Raw genomic sequence first — 4,489 nt, forward strand, 5'->3', positions numbered from 1 at the left:
TGCGACATACGTCATAAGGTCACGTAGTGGGTTCGCGACCGTGCAAACCGGATGTGCGCAAGCGCAGTGAATCCTAGGGCGGGCACGTAAGAGGAGGTCGTCGAAGTCTGTCCTCGACCAATCCTGTACTTGCATGCAAACTCAACGCAAAGCCCCACCCGCAAGTCTTCGTCTGTCCCCACCCTCCCCAACCCCGCCCCTAGATCCTGTATCACTTTAACCCCAGCTTTTCTCCTTGCTGTAACCTGCCAAGTGTGCTTTAGTTGCTTTAACTCTGGAGAAGCACAAGGCAGGTGCTACGAGAGCGAAAGCCAGTTCGCAGAACTGCAGCCTCCGCTTTCCTCGCCAAAAGTTCTGTGACTCGCGCGAGGCCACTCAATACTGATAGGGACCAGTGAATGCTCAAGGATATACCTGTTTGAAGTGGGCAGAGGTACAGTCCCATTTTACACAACAGGAGGGGGTCACACGCCAAAGTTGAAATGGCTAATAAACGGTGGAACCGGGATTCAACCCAGAGCTGATAACCTTTTAATTCCCGTGAGACGATTCAAGTCTTCTCAACTCGTTGTCTCTTTGTTCAGCTTCTCTAACCTCTAACACGGTCTCAGGAAATGATCGGGGTTTGGTAGCACTGGCTAGGGAAAGGCAAGGCACCCTGTTTGGTCATTGGGTAAACGGTGAGTTCAAGGCTGCTTGCCGAAATCCAGATGTCTTTATGGGTCAGTGCAGCGGACAGAGCTGGGCTGGCCTCCTAGCTTAGAGCTGTGTGACACCTGGGGCTGGGGATTGACTAAGAAAAGATACTATTGTCTTTATTTTGTTTGATTGGAATGCTCTCAAGAATTTTTGTTATCAGATAGATTGACTGAAATTCAGAAAAGAAGGCCTTCTCTCTCTAAACGGTCCCAGGTTGTCAAGACTTATACCACCCAAAAAGCATAGCATATGATCTCCAGACCGAAGCTGGGTCCCAAAACCTTGCATGCACAGCGGTTGCCAATGGCAACGAATATTTCTCTCCCCACCACTACCTCCCTCTTGAAAAATTAAGAACGAGTAGAGGGCAGTTCCTATTTTTCACAGATAACACAAATAGGTCCCAGAACCCAGATTATAATTTTTTTCTATAGGGGCACCCAAACCCCTCTGTTTTATTTCTAGAATGCTCTGGATATGGTACAGAGTATAAATGTAAATGCCTTTGTGGATTACAATTATTAACGTTAAACAAACAGAGACATAGATGAAAGAGAAAACGGAGAGGAGGCACTGGTATGCACAGGGTGAGGATACATGGCACCAAGGGACACATCCGTGATAGCTGCTCTTTGGCTAGCCCCCCATGACCCTGCTCAGTCCTTCTGACCATTTTCCCAGAGGGAATGGTGGAGTTGAAAGAATGGGGAGGGGGTCGGTTATGTAACCCAGTGGTAGAGCATTTGCCTGGTATGCACAAGGTCCTGGACAAAGATAAAAGAAAGAAAATCTACTGGCCCTTTTATGGTGACATGGCCTGGTTTCCATTGGTGCAAAAACTTCTGTGTCTTCTCATTGCACCCCTCCCCCACATTTCAACAAAGCCAAAAAAAGGAGGCTTCTAGCTTCTGTACCCTTTCCTTGTCTTTTCTCCACCCGTCTTAGACGAAAACATGGACACAAACATCCTATAATGGGTCTGTTCCTTTAAGTTGGTGGTGGCGTGAGGGGCCCTTGGAGAGCTGAGAAGGTGTAGAGATGTCTTCAGCATACCATACAGTCACTTCTGGTTTGTCCAAGAACCTTTATTGGAAAAATGTCCCAGGGGTGAGATCACCAGCAGCGAGAGGGACTGCCAGGTGAGGGGGGAGCACCTGAGGCTCCGTGGAAGACATTGGAGTAGTGCAGTGTGGCATCTGCCTCGAGGCCCAGATGCTTGCTTCCTCTTCCTCCGTGGAAGAGGGCAATACAGACAGAAACAGCCCTCTCTGAGGCCCAGAGGCAAGCTGTAGGGGCAGCTAGTGGATGCCAATGGTCCTGATGCAGGTGAGATGGGGCCCCATTTGGGACCTAGTGGGATAGGGTCGAATAAATGACTCACCTGGACCTGGGAGATAGGAGATGTTCCATTTGATATCCACTCCCAGGTCCAGGGGTACAGATTCTAACAGACCTACCTTTTGGCCCTGCTCACAGTGGAAAGAGGATGGGTACCAGCCTGGGATTCTGGGAGTGCACAGCCTTGTGGGAGTCTCAGAGAGATCACCAACTTAGGCTTCCCTGACCCCACCCCCCATTATCAGTGCATCTCTCTTCTGGTTCTGGTTCTTCAGTCACTCAGTTCACTCAAACGTCGATGGTGTTGATAGAAGGAGACTTTTTCTATGAGAGAAGATTACCCAAATCTCAAATTTCAGACAGGTAAAGGTGCTGCTCCCGCCTTCTGGACTCCTTCATCCCAGACATCCCATTCCCGCCCCACCCCCCTTTGCTGCCTGTTCTGCTTTTCACTGAATACTCCTGGGCACCCAGATCACCCTTCTCACACTCACTGGTCCCCACGTCACCTGTCTTGTCCCCACTGGCCTTCCCTGAGGACTCTGTTCAGGACCCTTCCCCTTCTCCTTGGGGTTGTTGTTGGAGTCGTTGTCCTTGATGATGTCATACTGACGGCAGAATAGCCCGATCACAGCTGAAACACAACAATACCATCTGAGCCTTGATCTTGACCTCTCATTCACAGCCTTGAGGCTGTAACAGCCTCACGACTTCTAGAAAATCCTGGAATTCCTGGGGCCCATACAACCGTCATCCCTGGCCATGCAATAGCCTTCTCTCTTTCTCCCCAAACTTGTCCTGATTACCTCCCTCCACCAGCCATCCCCCCCCCACACACACTCCTTTTCTCTCCTTTTTCTCCTGACGGGTAACCTTCACCACTTCCCACTATCATGGACCCAAGTCCCTGGCTCCCCATCCGGTACTCACCAGCCCACATGAGCAACACCACCACGATGATGACCACTTCCCCGGTCCTGATCTGCACGGTGTAGTCACTGTCTTCAGCCAGGGCCCAAAGAGCACAGGCCCTAGTGGTGGTGTTCACCTCCCTGATTACACGCTGCCCAGAGGGCCTTTCTGTCGCTGCAAGAAGATGTAGAGAAAGGAGAACAACCTAGGCCCGGTCCCTGACCATGAGGCTTAACTCAGGATTCTGTAACATCCAAACACTCCAAAGGAGTAATGTGCAGGGGTGTTCAGAGACCCAAGGGCACAGGTTGGGGAAACAGGGTGATTCGTACTTGCTGGGAAATGGAGTAGCCAATGACGATGTTGCCTTCTGGGACGTCCCAGGACACAGTGGCCGAGTTGGCTCTGAGATGAGTGACCGTCACATTCACAGGAGAGGGAGGTCGGTCTGGGGGTGCCAGGGTGTTAACAGGTTAAGAAGTTTCACTTCCACACTAGCTCTGAAGGACCCCCACTGCGGGCGTCCTCTTCACTCACCTGCTCGCACAAAGCCCAGGTCACAGCTGACCAGCAGGAGGACCTTGGGACTCAGATATGGGGAAAGAGGCATCAAAGAAGCCATGGTTTCCACCGAGTTCGCCGAGGGGCCCGGAGGCATCCGCTTAACATCCAGGGGGGGATCCTGGAAGAGGCAGGAGTTGTGGGGGTCAGGAGCTGTCCAGAACGCAAGCGGGATGCAGCAGCTCTCCCAGGCTTCCTATGGCCCATAGCCCATTTTCCCCGCTCCTTTCCCTCCTCCGCATAACCCTGGTGCCCACCCCAGCCCCCACCCGCGCAGTCGGATCAGCCCACACTCACCTGCCGGGTCCTCGTGGTCGGTCAGGCCTCGGGGGGGTTGTTCGGTGCCCAGCGGCCCATCGCCGGACTGGCGCAGGCCCTACACCATCCCGATGCGGGCCCGCCTAGGCGGGCAGCGCCGGCCGAGCTGCGGGCTGAGAGGGCAGAGGCGGAGTGGCCGCGGGCCGCGAGTCTGCGGGGCCCCCAGCGTTCCCGAGGGCCACGCATAGTCTGTCTCGGAGCAGGGGGCGTTGCCGGCGAGGCCTGGCAGCTGGCCTGTGTCCCCGGTGCAGAGGACAGTGCGGCGGCCGAGGCTGGTCCCCTGCAGCGGGATGTGACCGTCCGGGCCAGCCAGCCGCCTCCTTCTGCAAAGCTGGCGACGCGCGCTCCGCTGGAGCCCGGCTGGAACGTGCGGGCCCGCCCCGCCCGCCCCGCCCCGCCCCGCCCCGCTAGGGTTCCCGTCGCCATCATCCTACCCCCCCGCCCTCCATTACCTACCCCGCCAGCCTTGTTCTCTCGGGGCTCCTCCCATAACCCTCCCAATGGCGGCCTGCTGGGCCCCTATTCCTTCATCCTTTCTGCTCTAGTAGATGAACTGACTGGGGTACCCGGACAGGTGCAGATGCGAGGGTCTAGTGCACCTGAAAAATCCCCTCCTTCCCGGCATGAAATTAGCCAAGTTGAGAGGACGCATTCCATCTCC

General features: G+C 54.6%; 1 pseudogene; it reads right to left on the bottom strand.

The window, feature by feature from the left end:
* Positions 1-1,769: 1,769 nt before the first annotated feature.
* LOC121432945 lies at positions 1,770-4,200 on the bottom strand (annotated as a pseudogene).
* Between the last annotated feature and the right edge of the window lie 289 nt (positions 4,201-4,489).

The sequence above is a fragment of the Microtus oregoni genome, unplaced genomic scaffold (assembly GCF_018167655.1).
Source record: "Microtus oregoni isolate MIOR12 unplaced genomic scaffold, Mior012 000036F_ref0000092, whole genome shotgun sequence".
NCBI classification, from domain to species: Eukaryota; Metazoa; Chordata; class Mammalia; order Rodentia; family Cricetidae; genus Microtus; species Microtus oregoni.